At 37.0% G+C, this 15649-nt stretch overlaps 1 protein-coding gene and 1 long non-coding RNA gene across 3 annotated transcripts in view; one reads left to right on the top strand and one right to left on the bottom strand.

Annotated features, from left to right (window-relative positions):
• The window catches only part of LOC117987421 (transmembrane protein 178B), a 60294-nt gene that overhangs the window by 38769 nt on the left and 5876 nt on the right, over nucleotides 1–15649 (bottom strand). The gene's annotated exons all lie outside the window — the stretch shown is intronic.
• On the top strand, nucleotides 9576–10314 carry LOC138403156 (uncharacterized). Its single transcript, XR_011237445.1, has 2 exons — nucleotides 9576–10062; nucleotides 10152–10314. It is a non-coding gene; the product is annotated as an uncharacterized lncRNA (long non-coding RNA).

Consider the following 15649-nt stretch of genomic DNA (forward strand, 5'->3'; position numbering starts at 1 on the left):
TGTTTTATTAAGTACACTCACATAAACTTCAAGTTTTGAGTTTTAAAATTCAGTGTCCCAGACATAACTTTTTCATTTCTTATTAGGCAATTATTGATCCTTATTCCTACCATCTACAATTAAAACCCTGCTCTAAAATCTATAGAGTATAGAATATGATCGGGTTGAAAACAGGTCGGGACCAGTCCCGAATCCCGATCACCTTGCAATGCCGCCGCTCTTCCTTTATGTCTTTACACAGACTGCACACAATGATACCTACTGTCTACACCTACACACACTGCCATCATAAATGTTGGAACTTCGAACACTGGCCCTTACTATCACGTACTCGAGCATTAAGTTCAAAAACCTTATCTAGGCACTGTGCTGTATAATATGTGTTATACAATTCTTTCAAGTTGAATTTTACGAGCTCGATTATAAAGTAAAATGACAAAATGCCGTTACTTATTAAGTAAGGAATGCCCCTAAATTGAATTTTTGTTTTTTTTTTTTTGCTTTTAGGTCTATATTCGCTCATCATTCATTATTCCAACCAGGCGGCTTGTCCACTGCTAAATATAGGTATATCCCAAAACCGACATCATACCCGGTTTTCAGCCTTCATCATCTAGATTCTAGCCACTTACCGGCACCCTATTTAAAATATCGTCGGTCCATCTTGCTGGAGGATCTCATCATCTCCCCTCACTATGATTATACTTGTGCGTGATCTTCACTCAAGAATTTTCAGCAACCATCGCTCTTACGCCAAACATGGTCTAGGTACCCACTGCCACTTCAATTTACTGAGGGTTCTTGGATCTCCTGCTTCTTCATTTCAAATGTTATCTTAGGAGAAGAAACCGTTTAGGAGTTTCTTCTAGCCCTCTCCATGGCTTGCTGAGTGATTTTTTTGCATCAAGCCCTTTATCAGTATGTTTCCGTGCCATAGTGATGACAGGTCTCTACAAAGCAAAAAATATTTCGCCAGTGTGAAATTGAATTAAAACACGCTTTATGAAAGAGGGAAAATCATTTTCAAATAATATGATGATAGATGAGTGATGACATACTATTTCCATAACACTGTGAATAGGGTCTTTGACTGTAAATAATATGAACAATAGGTTTCATATTCAGATAACTATCCCTACATTACATACAACAAACGACATTGACTTTTCTGTATTAATAAGTATATATCAACTTCCTGACATTGTATTTAGATGAGAGTCAGATGTCTTGATATGAGTAAGTATAGCGGCATAATCCGACTCAAGATTCTAAAAATATATATGTATACTAGCTGCCCTGGCGAACTTCGTTCCGCCTAACAGTCGATTCAATTTTTTTAAATTTTTCTCTCCGTAAGAACCATCCTCGTACTTCAAGGAATATTATAAAAAATTATTAGCGAAATCGGCTGTTCTCGAGATTTGCGATGACCAACACATTTAGTGATTCATTTTTATATTATAGATAACTAGAGTATGACATAGGAACTTTAGGGATTTTATTAACTAAAGTTCCTTTTGTTTTAGACTTTTAGAAGGCAATATTTCGATCAATTATTATGTTTCTAGTTCTCAATAATAATGTTATACCAACCTACGTTCTTGGTTTTGAAACCAATCTAACTCATTATAACATACCCCCTAGCTCAGTAAAATGAACTTTTACCTCAAGAACTTATAGAACGATACTACGATAGGTCTACATCGTACATCATACTATGTATGTACTAGGTACATAAAACTAGTTTCATCTTAAGTGTTCTACCTACTGGATACAATACAGTAGGTATAAAAATAGCTCCCACCTGCGAACGTGTTCCGCGACATCTGCTAATTTGTAATTTAATATTTATCTGATCGTCCGTACTCCGTACTGGATACAAAGGCTTTAATACCTAGTACGGATACGGCCAAAGTATACATTGCCATAATACTATAGTTTCCGTTTTATTAACTGGTTATGAACTTACTTCTGGGCGCTGGGCACAATTTATCAGAAGTGGGGACGTGACATTCGACAAAAGAATTAAACATCTTCACAATCGTGTTCACCATAGACCACAATATAATATGGCGTTAGGGCCAATGCACAATTAATAAAGCACAATACAGAAAAAATAAATGTATCGTGTCGGCAACTAAACGCCATCAATAAAGGCACTAAAATCGCACGTTTTCAACCCCGACACAAAAAGAGGGGTGTTACAAGTATTTACCGCCAGAAGGAAAAGCTAGTAAGTAGGTACGTGCTATAACTTTAATGTGTAACTTTTGGGGTCCCCCGAAGCGACGAGGTTTGGATTGAAATATGTATTACAATATGTATTATTTTTTTACTTTAAGGCAGCTCAGTTCGGTGCTTTCTTCATACAAACGTAGGAGGGAAAATACAACAATATTCGATATTGTACGCACAAAACTAAGAATTATATCGATTTATCTCGTCATTATCTAGGTTCAATGATATCTAAAACATTGAAAAAAATATTGATTTAAAAGTTACGAGCCTCAAAAGATTCCTATTTTAACACTAAATTTATGTCAACTTTGGGCGTAAATAAATAAGATTAGGAATAGGAAAATTCTAAAAAAAATTATCATTAGACATAGTTTATTTATTCATTAGTTGAAATAACTTTACTTTGCAAACCTAAATTCAGTAGTTTTTTCTCAAAAATACTTTTCCCAAACTACTGTTCAACCCTTTTCAAGCGCTAGATTTCGGCTAAAATCATCATGCTTCTCACCCCAAAACATTAGACACCGCGCGGGTGGCGGAGGGAAGGGCCAGCCCAGCGGCGCGCGGCTGCGCGTGTAATATTGTGGTTTCTATGACGACAACTGTTGTTATTAATATGTTTTCAAAAACAAAAGTCGTAATGATTTTATAAAATTAATTTTTATTCAGTGGCTATGCAAATGTGTAGAAGATTGAGCAGAGCAGAGTCAATAAGTCCTTCAAATACTTATTGCATTTTGTACATTGACCTCTGGAATTTGAAATTTGGACACCAATTTTATTCATTGGTTTATTGACCTGACTTTGTTGTTGAGGTCCTAGTAGGGATATCTACTCGTGTGGTCCTAGTACAATAGGTAAGTAACTTTGTTTAGTTATTTATTTTATCTAATTTTAAAAAACCGGCCAAGTGCGAGTTGCTCGCGCACCAAGGGTTCCGTACTCAGGTATTTTTTTGACATTTTGCTCCATAAATCAAAAACTATTATGCATAAAAATAAATAAAAATGTGTTTTAGAATACACAAGTAAAGCCCTTTCATATAATACCCCACTTGGTATACTTATCATACATTGAAAATTGAAAATACTAATTATTTTTTCATTAACACACTTTAATTTTTTTTTGTAAGTTGTAATCACAAATCTATGGTTTTCGGATTTATTCCTTTACTTGTGCTCTAAGACCTACGTACCTACTAAATTTCATGATTCTGGGTCAACGGGAAGTATCCTATAGGTTTGTGTGACAGATACGGACACAGACGGAGAGACGGACAGACAGACAGACAACGAAGTGATCCTAAGGGTCCCTTTTTTCCTTATAAAGTACGGAACCCTAAAAAGGCACCTGTATATGTATAATAATATAGGTAGGTAGGTACCTACCTGGTGGTATTTCTTTGTATTTTTAGGGTTCCGTACCTCAGAAGGAAAAAACGGAACCCTCTGTCTGTCGGTCCGTCTGTCCGTCCGTCCGTCTGTCCGTCCGTCCGTCCGTCCGTCCGTCCGTCAGTCCGTCCGTCCGTCCATGCGTCTGTCGGTCCGTCCATCGGTCCGTCTGCCCGTCCGTCTGTCCGTCTGTTCGTCTGTCGGTCTGTCCGTCTGTCTGTCTGTCCGTCTATCTGTCTGTCTGTCTGTCTGTCTGTCTGTCCGTCTATCTGTCTGTCTGTCTGTCTGTCTGTCTGTCCGTCTTACAAATAAAGTACGCAACGCTTCGTACAAATAGTACTTTTTTATTTATTTACTAGCTGACGCCCGCGACTTCGTCCGCGTGGATGTAGGTTTTCAAAAGCCCGTGGGAACTCTTTTATTTTCTGGGATAAAAGAAGGCAGGTCATGCCTGTCGTAGAGGTGATGGCCGTTGGAGCCGGAAAGTTCTTGAGTGGAGACCGCGTAGGTATATGTAAGCGTAGTGTGGGACGCCTTCCAGCACGATGGACCGACGATATACAGAGGCTGGCGGGAAGTGGCTAGGTGAGGAAGGCTGAGGACCGGGTGTGGTGGCGCTCTTTAGGGAAAGCCTATGTCCAACAGTGGACGACCGCAGGCTGATGATGATGGAAAAAATCACGTTGATCCGTTGCACCCCTCACACGTCCCTATCCGCCTTCTCCACTCCTGTCACGCTGGCGAATAAGTTTGGAATAGAATAGGATTTCGATGGAGTGCGTGGATTTTTGTGAACGGAGTTCAACCATGTAGTCGTGGTTTGGTACAATAGTAAATGGTACAATATTAATTCACCAACAACAGTTCCTAAAACCCATAGAATAGGAGTGCAGTACCCTGCAGCATCAGTATTGAAGAGTTGGAACTTAAAGTTCAATAATGGTATATATGTTTGGCATCTACAATATTATCTCACAATCAACAGTGGCTTAGGAGTGCAATACCCTGCATCGTCAGGGTTGAAGAGTTGGGATATCGAGTTGAATTATGAAGTCGTTGCTTGGTACCTAAACCAGAGATAGTTTATTCTAAGCGTACCTTTAATATCAATTCAACATCAACTATTCCTAAAACAGCTGATTGAAATCCAAAAGTACAAAAGCTACCCGTCATTATTATGATGATGGTTGAGAAGTTGGAACTTGAAGTTTTAACATGTATGGTTTCTAACAAAAAAGAATGAATGAAATCGGACTACGCGTTAATGAATTACAGCTCAGTATACATTTTAACTTTCAACCCCTCTCCTAAGGGAACCATGCTGAATTTCGGGATAAAAAGTATCCTATATCCTATATCCTCATAGTATGACGTCAAATCGTACCAAGTTTCATTGGAATCCATTCAGTAGTTTCAGCGTGATGCGCGGCCGTGATACAGACAGACAGACAGACAGACAGACAAAAATGAAAAAAAATCCAGTTTTGGGTTCAGTATCGATTATAGAGTGCCCTCGAAAAAAAAATTTCAAAATATCTTCAATGTACAGAATTTCACCTGTTACAGTTTTATTATAAGTAATAAAATAATAATAATAATATTGATTCAGATACAAGTTAGCCCTTGACTGCAATCTCACCTGGTGGTAGGTGACGATACAGTCTTGCTTACGACTATTTCGGATCGGAAATTCTTGGATTCAGGTTAAATGCAGTGCAAAAAGAGAGATCATTAGGATTCCGTACCTCAAAAGGAAAAAGGAACCCTTATAGGATCAGTTTGTTGTCTGTCTGTCTGTCCGTCTTACAAATAAAGTACGCAACGCGTACTAGTACGCGTAGTCTGTCTGTCTGCTAGCTTTTCACAGCTCATCCATTTAACCAATTTTGATGAAATTTGGTACAAAAATAGCTTGCATCCCGGGGAAGAACATAGGCTACTTTTATGATAAATAAGATTTAGTGGATACCGCTATTTTTCTGGAAATAACGTTAGATGCGAAACTTCAATGGGGCTCTCATATAAATAACTTATCGAACAGACAGTTCTGCTGCAAATGCGGTAAAAAAGATTCGCCAGTTGACAGACATAGAAACGGCGAGACTAGTATATTTTAGTTACTTTCACAGCATTATGTCATATGGCATATTATTAGAAAAGAAAAAGAAAGAAAAGAAAAAACGTTTATTTTTTAAAGCTGTACCACACATTACCAGTTACCAACTGGTTAGGTTATCCCAGCGCCTCTTATACTTGAGTAATAAAGTCAAAAAACCTCAAGTAGAAGAAGCGCCGGAATAAAGTATGTCATGTGTGGCACAACCCAAAAAAAAGGTCCCTACTCAGCATAAATGCATATTGTCTTGCACAAGTACAAAAACATACAGCGCTGGTTTTCAGTAGAAACCCTGATTCAGATGGCACCACGGAATTATTATGGGGTAATGCTGCTGATATAAATTCTATTTTTGTGCTGCAGAAAAGGGCTGTTCGAGCCATATATAGTATGGGACCACGAGAGTCGCTGAGAACTAAATTTAGAGAAGTTAAAATTATGACAGTGCATAATCAATATATTTTTGAAAATTTATTGTACGTATATAAAAACATAAATAAATTAAAAAAAAAAGTGACTGTCATAAGTTCAAAGTTTTCATAAAACGTAAACTAATTAAAAAATCCTATTACATTGTAAAGGATTATTTAAATGATAAGCAAGCTTGGGAATGAGTTGCTCGGCTTTGTGATAGTTCTAATAAGTTTAATTTATGATTTTGTAAAGTGGTGATAATAAAAAGAATACCCGGCTGAGTTAGCTGTGGGCTCTTCTCAGTCTTGGGCACGTTTTGAACCCTCGTAGCGTTTGCGAAATAATTATCACCACTATATTTTACAAATCCAACAACTGACAATCGAAAAGAGTAATTTATTACCTATTTTGAACAAATCATTTGACTTTGACTTTTGATCTCGGAAAATCAAAGTTCCCACGGGATTTTTAAAAAACCTAAATCCACGCGGACGAAGTTACGGGCATCATCTAGTGCATACTAAATAGTTTTTGATTTATCATGCAAAATGTCAAAAAATACTATTTACCTATTTATTTATTTTTATTTTTCACTAGCTGCCCCGGCGAACTTCGTACCGCCTAACAGTCGATTCTTTTTCAGGATTTTTTTAAAAATTTTCTCTACGTAAGAACCATATTCGTACTTCAAGGAATATTATAAAAAAAGAATTAGCGAAATCGGTTCAGCTGTTCTCGAGATTTGCGATCAGCAACACATTTAGCGATTCATTTTTATATGTACCGAAATTCTAGTTACATAGTAGTAATAAATTAAGTTACATTGTAAATGCTTATCTCTAAACAGAGATTTAGAGATAAACATTTTACTATTGTAGTACGGAAACCTCGGGGCGCGAGTCTGACTCGTACTTGGCCGGTCGGTCTGTCGGTCGGTCGGTCGATTTATTTTAGAATGCATCGTATCGACAGCTGGTGGTAGTAGTTTACATATATCCTACTAATATTATAAACTAGGTGAAGCTATGATAGCCTAGTGGTTAGGACGTCCGCCTTCTAAACGGAGGTCGGGGGGTTCGATCCCGGGCACGCACCTCTAACTTTTCGGAGTTATACGCGTTTTAATTAATTAAATATCACTTGCTTTAACGGTAAAGGAAAACATCGTGAGGAAACCTGCATGCCGAGTTCTCCATAATGTTCTCAAAGGTGTGTGAATTCTACCAATCCGCACATGGCCAGCGTGGTAGACTATGGCCAAAACCCTTCTCACTCTGAGAGGAGACCCCTGCTCTGTAGTGAGCCGGCGATGGGTTGATCATGATGATGATGAGGTGATGCCCGCGACTTCGTACGCGTGGAATTAGATTTTTAAAAATCCCGTGGAAACTCTTTGATTTTCCGGGATAAAAAGTAGCCTATGTCACTCTCCAGGTCAACCATACCCATGCAAAAAATCACTTCGATCCGTTGCTCTGTTGCGACGTGATTGAAGGACAAACCAACGAACCAACAAACAAACACACTTTCACATTTATAATAGGTGTAGTGATGTGTGTGTGTGGATGTTTGGATGTTTGTTACTCAATCACACAAAAACGGCTGAACGGTTTTGGATGAAATTGGGAATGGAGATAGATAAAAGTGTTAATTTAGGGTATACCCTAAATTAACACATAGGCTACTTTTTATCCCGGAAAATCAAAGAGTTCCCACGGGATTTTTAAAAACCTAATTCCACGCGGACGAAGTTGGGGGCATCAACTAGTAATAAAATATAATTTGGACTTATCCGAATTCCGAAAGTCAGGGTTGTCAAATCACACTTATATTATAAAGGCGAAATTTTGTATCTGCGTGTGTGTGTGTATAGGTTTGTTACCCTTTCACGCAAAAAGTACAAGACGGATTTGGCTGAAATTTGAAATAGTGATCGCTTTTGAAAGAGTTCTCGCGGGATTAAAAAACCACTATATCCTCGCGGACGAAGTCGCGTGTATCATCTAGTTACAAATACACAAATACATTTTCAAAAAGATTTTCATTTCATTTCATTTCATTTCATTTCATTTCATTTCATTTCATTTCATTTCAAATATAAGTATGTAGGTCATATTGTGTGCTTAGACAATTTAATTATATACTTGAGTTTTCATGTAACAGAAACAAAAATGGATTGGCGGAAGAGGAAAAAGAAACGGTTTAGACTCGCAAAAGCAAATCCCTTGCAAAGAGGAGATCTATTAAAATTCATCAGAATCTTTCCAAACCATAATATTATCTTGTGATGATAATGCCATTACTTTTTCGGGGTTATTCCTGTGAGTCACACCCGACGTGAGTAACAATGTGACTCGAGGGGAATTTTATTTGACTGAATATGTACTTTTCCGGGATGCTGAATTTGATAATGACATTTATTTTCAAATCCAAAATAGCAGACATGCACTTTTCACAAAAAATAGAAATGGGTGTCGTTTTCAGGGTTTCCAGGATGCTGGTTTTGATAATGACATTAATTTTTTAATCTAAGATGGCGGGCCAGCACTTTTTATAAAAAATAGACGCGAGTGTCGTTTTCAAGGTTCTCCAGGATGGTGAATTTGATGATGACATTTATTTATTTTCAATAAATACTTATATATTATACTTCTATTTTAGTGGATCACAGGATTTTCTTTGACAAGGAAACGACAAAGCAAAAAATCGAATTGAATTAGATTATGATGCTATCAGACCGTACCATTTAGAGCCAGCTTCTGAAAATTTGACACTGTGTTTGTAAGTTGATATTATTTAGATACTAGCTAATGCCCGCGACTTCGTCCGCGTGGATTTCACATTTTTCAAAATCCCGCGGGAACTCTTTGATTTTCCGGGATAAAAAGTAGCCTATGTGTTAATCCAGTTAAGAATTCTAAATTTCATTCAAATCCGTTCAGCCTTTTTTGCGTGATTGAGTAACAAACATCCAAACATCTACACTTTCACATTTATAATTCCACTAGCTGCCCTGGCGAACTTCGTTCCGCCTACGGCCTAACAGTCGATTCAAATTTTTTAAATTTTTCTCTCGGTAAGAACCATCCTCGTACTTCAAGGAATACCTAATTTAAAAAAAGAATTAGCGAAATCGGTTCAGCTGTTCTCGAGATTTGCGATGACATTTAGTGATTCATTTTTATATTATAGACTAGCTTATGCTCGCGACTTCGTCCGCGTGGGCTACACAAAATTTCGAACCCCTATTTCACCCCCTCCAGAGTTGAATTTTCAAAAATCCCTTCTTAGTGGATGCCTGCGTCATAATAGCTATCTGCATGCCAAATTTCAGCACGATCCGTCCAGTATTTTGAGCTGTGCGTTGATAGATCAGTCAGTCAGTCAGTCAGTCAGTCAGTCAGTCAGTCAGTCAGTCAGTCAGTCAGTCAGTCAGTCAGTCAGTCAGTCAGTCAGTCAGTCAGTCACCTTTTTCTTTTAAATATTTAGATTAGGATTAGGATAATATAATTATTATGTTACTAGCTGCCCCGACGAACTTCGCACCGCCTACAGTCGATTCTTTTTCAGGACTTTTTTAAAAAAATTCTCTCCATAAGAACCATCCCCGTACTTCAAGGAATATTATCAAAAAGAATTAGCGAAATCGGTGCAGCTGTTCTCGAGATTTGCGATCAGCAACACATTCAGCGATTCATTTTTATATAATATAGAGATTTACTATTTGTTGTCAGATTTGTCAATGCTGAATTATGTTGTATTTTAGTGACTCAAGACATTCCTTTTAGAAGAAAACAAGGAAAATAAAATGAATATGCCCAATATACGTACCACTGAAATCCAACATGATACTGCAACATTCAATTCTGTACTAAATATTGAAAGGTCTACCATCCCATACTTGTAAGTTGTTATGCTATGTTTTTTGCATACATTCTATATAGATAATACTCACAATATAATTATGTTGATTGTATGTTTATTAATTCCAGAAATGAAATGGAGAGCTTCAATAGTTCTGCGTCGAATGATACATCTAATGTGACTGTTGAAACAGAAAATGATACATATTGTGTTTATGTGTGTAGTGGGCTTTTAGAGGGAAATTGAATTGTACCTACTTCCTACTTATAAAAATAAAATTTTCATTTTTGAGATCAAAGTGGAATTTATTTTGACTTTTGTATACACAAGTAGATAGTATATATAGTTTTTAGTCGCTACTAATAGATAAGTGTAGGCAACAAAAGTTATTTTCACAGACAAACGAATGTGTAATCATGTGTTCCTAATAGGTAATCCGCCAGCACAGAGAATTCAACTCCTAGAGTACGCATATACAAGGTTTTACATGAAAACAAAATCGTAAAATGTTGGCGGGGGACAGGGGAGAATGCTTTGTTGTGATTGGTGGACTGACTAATCAAAACAATGTGCGGAATGAGGGTACCGAACGGGCGTGGGCGATGATTCATTTAAAATTCCGTGGGATCACCACGATTTAGCAATGCAATTCCTTAGGTACAGCATCAGGGTCGAGAAGTGGGTCTTCGAGTTCAATGATAAAGTCTTTACTTGGTAGATATAGGTACCTACCTCCAATATCAATTTATAACCGACAGTTTCAAAATCCCATAAGTTTTGGTGGTCATGTCCCCTGCAGCATCAGGATTGAGGAGTTGAAATCCTGTGTGTCCTATATAAAATGACATTTTATATAGGACAATGTTGCAAAGTTTCTTTATCAATTAAAAAAATACGCAAATCGGTTCAGAAATCTCGGAGATTTCTGTGTACATAGGTAGAAAAACACAACTCCTTTTTTAAAAGTCGGTTAAAAAAGTATCCTTTGTTAATCCTCTACTTGTCTGTAAAAGTCCCGTCAAAATAGGTTCTGCCGTTCCGAAGATTAGCCCGTTCAAACAGACAGACAGACAGACAGTTTTTAAAAACGTTTGATTCAGCTGTTATGGTACAGTTCAAATAACAATATTATGAGCTTGCGGTAGTTATTTCGAAATTACAGACAGACACTTCATAGAAGTATGGATTTCTATAATATATACGAGTTGTTTATACACGCTGAGGCAGTAGTTACCTAATAGGTATGTATGTAAGTGAGATTTTATAGTATTCATCAAAAGATAAGTAGGTAATCATTATCATTCAAAAAAAAATTAAAAAATATTTATTTCAGTAGGTAAAACAATTTCACATAGTGCGTAGTAATTGGGACCATCCCAGTAACTGTTTTAGTATTGCTACGAGTACTCGTGGCAGGCGACCCCGCTCTTCCATAAAATCTTATACAATAATAATTGAAATAAGTAGTTCCTTCATAAATCATATATTTACAAAAATTCATCGGTGACATCTGTCCAACTATCTGTGTGCCATCATCAATATATCCGGACGCTAGTGTGAGCGCATGCACTCGCTACACTGCTCATCACTGAGTCTATTTCTTTCTATCACAATGTTAGGTGAAATAGCATACAGGTTACCCACGTGGGCCGAGCAGTTCGGACGTGCATCCAGCGTCACCTTAAGAGGATTTTTTGTGTCGGGGGTTTTTAATTTTTTAATTTATGTAACAACTGCTTTGATAACAACGCTTTTAATAGCGTTTTAATTCACAGCAACGGCATTGAAGTATTTATATGAAGAATACGTGTGTGTGTGTGCTACGTCTTCGCCAATAGCCACTACTGTAAACAACCTTTGATTGCTAGATTTGGCATAAATTTTGTATACCATCACGTTGTATACAAAGCTTCGCAAAATATTTGTTGACACAATATCTAGATTTCTAGACCAATCATCGATTGACTTATTTCAATTATTACGTACTTATTTCAAACGATAAACTTAGATACAATATTTGCGAGTTAAACTAAAAAACGAGCCTCTTAAATACTAACTTCACAACTTAATTAATTAAAATATTCCATTTATTTACTTACGAAATCACGAAAGTCGCCCGAAATAGCGCAACAGAACAATGATGGGAGCCAATGCGCGAACACAAAGATTAGTTAACTATTTGGCAAGAAGCGAGATTCAAGAACCCGTTAGCTTTTCAACAATTATTATTATTCTATTATACGTGGTCTAAGGTATTATTTTAAATACTCAAAATTATATTTCACAAGGACCATATTCTCATTTTAAAATACTTTCGAGTCTTTAAACGCACAGGAATATGTATATGGAATATATGGAACGGTGAAATGATTTTGAAGTTCACGTATGGGAATAGAGTCTATTATAAATTAAACCATTAAAGGAGTATATGGTTAATAACACTGCCATGCCTACCACTGCCAGTAGCCCGCTTCCATCTACCAGTGTACTACATGAGTGACCAGTGAGCTCACAGTCGTGAACTAACTTGGATAAAAAAACTTCCCTAGATTGTATTTATTAGGCAAACAACTTCAAAAGGTTCCAGATATTTTGTATCGACTCTCAAAGTAAGAATTGATGATGCGTAAATACGTAACATAAAGGTTCCATAATAGGCATTAAATTATAATCAATTCATAGGGCCAAAAACTAGTTATTGAGATAACACAATTATGATAATAGGTCCATAGCACTTGGATAGTACCTACCTACAAGAATTCTTATAGTAAATATTCAATGGATAATAATAACCGAACGACGTCGTCTACATTAGCAACTGGTTTGTGTTGAAACGCGCAACCAAGTGACCCTATTGTAGCGAAGCAAGCGTTATTACACAAATTAGACTTTCGCAACCTACAACCAGTGGATATGTGCGATTGGTGAGAAAGTGGTATGTAGCTTTTTGCCAATTATTTGCTGGCATGTAGTTATTCGAGACATTTCGAATAACCATACATAGGTACATAATATATGCATTACTTAGTGCTGAGCAAACTAAATTCCCTTTGGATAAATGGCAACGGGTTACATGGATGCTAACATAGTTTACGAAGATAAGACAACGGTCTGTAGACCAATAAAATTCTTCAAAACTGGAAGAGTCTCAGAAAATTCATAGCAGAGATTTTTTTTCTAAATCAATGTTTCGAAATGCGGTACACTAGACACTTTATAATTAATGACGTTGGATTAGTGACGAGGACAGACTGAGGAGGAGAAACTATGATTGAAATTAATTAGGGAAACAGCCAATTCGAAAATATTCGGCATTTCAGAGTGCCGGCCGTAAGGACAGTAAATTTTTTGAAATCTAAGAAAATAGTGACATGCCATTCGGCTACTTACTTTAGGCTCCTCATTATTTTGTTTTCAAAGACGCACATAACTATGTGAGTTTTGAGTAATGAAATATTACCTTGCTTTAACTAAAAAGACCTTTTAAAACAAATAAATCATTTCATTTCATTTAACGGTGAAGGAAAACATCGTGAGGAAATGCCTGAGAGTTCTCCATAATGTTCTCAAAGGTGTGTGAAGTCTGCCAATCCGCACTTGGCCAGCGTGGTGACTATGGCCAAAGCCCTTTTCACTCTGAGAGGAGACCTGCTCTGCAGTAAACCGGCGATGGGTTGCCGGTTGCTCATGATGATGATGACGATGATGACGTAATTCTAAAGAATAGCGTATTTTACTATTCATCAACTTTATACTGTGCTTCATTAATGACCAGAGCAGTCTAGTGAAAGGCCGGAAAACTATAAAATCATAACACACAAGCGATCGTGAAAGGTGGTAATGATCGAACGTAGGAAAATTATTCACACTTTCCAAGAATTCGAATCTCTATTTGAGTTATGACAATCCCCATTTACCGTAACAGTTAACATAACGTTTATGTAACTTTTGGTAACTTCGTTAACGCCTTTGGAGATCTATCGAAGTAGGTAGGTAGTTAGAACTATTTTAGCGTTTACAAAGCGGATAAGACGTGCTATGAAGATGCACGACGCAAGCTAAGTGATGGTTGGATACGTCAGTTATACTCAGCTTTGCTCCGTACTTGATATAGCTACACCACTTCAGCATCCCTAGCTTCAACGAGAATGAAAAAACTTAGCTTCGCTGAACCCTTTTTCACAGAACTAAACTAAGCTATGAAAATTTGATATCACACAACCCCAATATCCTAAACCCTGGACTTGCGATTGCCAACTTGTTTTTGAAGACTTAATTTTCGCCATTTTGGCGCTGATAGCGCAGTGAGCGTCACGTGAGCGTACTCGGAACTAAATGTTAGTGCTGAGACACGTGTCAACAGTCAACACGAAGACCATATTTTGACAAAAAGTGTCAATTTTAATTCTTCTCTTCCAGCGTACTTGTGTGCTTGTATGAAAGTCCAGTGATTAACAGTATTTTTGTACAAAATTATAGTTGTCATCATATGCAATTAAAATACTCGTAGTAAGTAAACGAAAAATAAAGGCGCGATATTGAACGCAACAGAAACCAGTGTAACCAGTTGTGCTAAATTCTAAAACCGCAATTCCACATGAAAATTTGTCATTAAAGTAGGCAAGTTCGCAGTTATTTCGGTTTAAGTCGGCCAAAATGCTAATGAAGAATAGGAACAAGTAGATAATAATATATTGTATACGACTGCGGTTTGGTCTCAACAGTTGGAACTCTTTGAAATACTGAATACATGGATAAGCTAAATCTAATGTGATTCATGTCCCAGCATTTAAAAAAAAAAGCGAGTAAACGATCAGACGGGTCCGCAGACCGCCAACAACAAATAATATTTTCAACTTTCAAAGTAAGATTAATATACCAAGTGGGGTATCATATGAAAGGTCTTCACCAGTACATTCTAAAACAGATTATTATCTATTTTTATGTATAATAGTTTTTGATTTATCGTGCAAAACGTCGAAAAAATACTACTGTAGTACGGAACGCTCGGTGCGCGAGTGTGACTTGCACTTAGCCTTTTTTTATAGATAGATACAAGCCACATACAAGCTTATGCTGCTGAACGGCACAAGACAGTGTTCCATGAATTTATCTTTTTTCTAACCTGTGGACATCCGTCCATTGGTTGATATGGCGACGACGGCGAAGAAAGACGACAATAATTGTTAGAAATATAAATAACGTAGGTTAGATGGGTACCTACTTCCTTTTGTAATGGAAGTAAACACGGCGCGAATGTCACTAACGCAGCTAATGCATCAAGAAAGCGGAATAGAACAAACACCTCGGTAGGAAGTCGTGAGAAGTGGGCGTGCACAAGAAAGCAGGTTGTCTTATAATCGTTTTTTGTTGGCAGGCCTCTTTAACTTGGAGAAAGAAACTGTGGTTGGACCTAAGCATACTTTACCTTGTCTAATATAGAATGGTGGTGATTAGGGAGTATTTTAATTTCTGATCTGATATAATATCTATGGGTTTAAAAGGATAGAGAAAAATTATGAATTGTATGGTTTCCTTGAATAAATGAAATGCCTACAACTTTTGTATCTATTTAGATATAGGTAAACTGTATTAGAAAAATAACGATTAGCAAAGTGGGGAAAGT

This window comes from Maniola hyperantus, chromosome 13 (genome assembly GCF_902806685.2).
Source record: "Maniola hyperantus chromosome 13, iAphHyp1.2, whole genome shotgun sequence".
Classification (NCBI taxonomy): domain Eukaryota; kingdom Metazoa; phylum Arthropoda; class Insecta; order Lepidoptera; family Nymphalidae; genus Maniola; species Maniola hyperantus.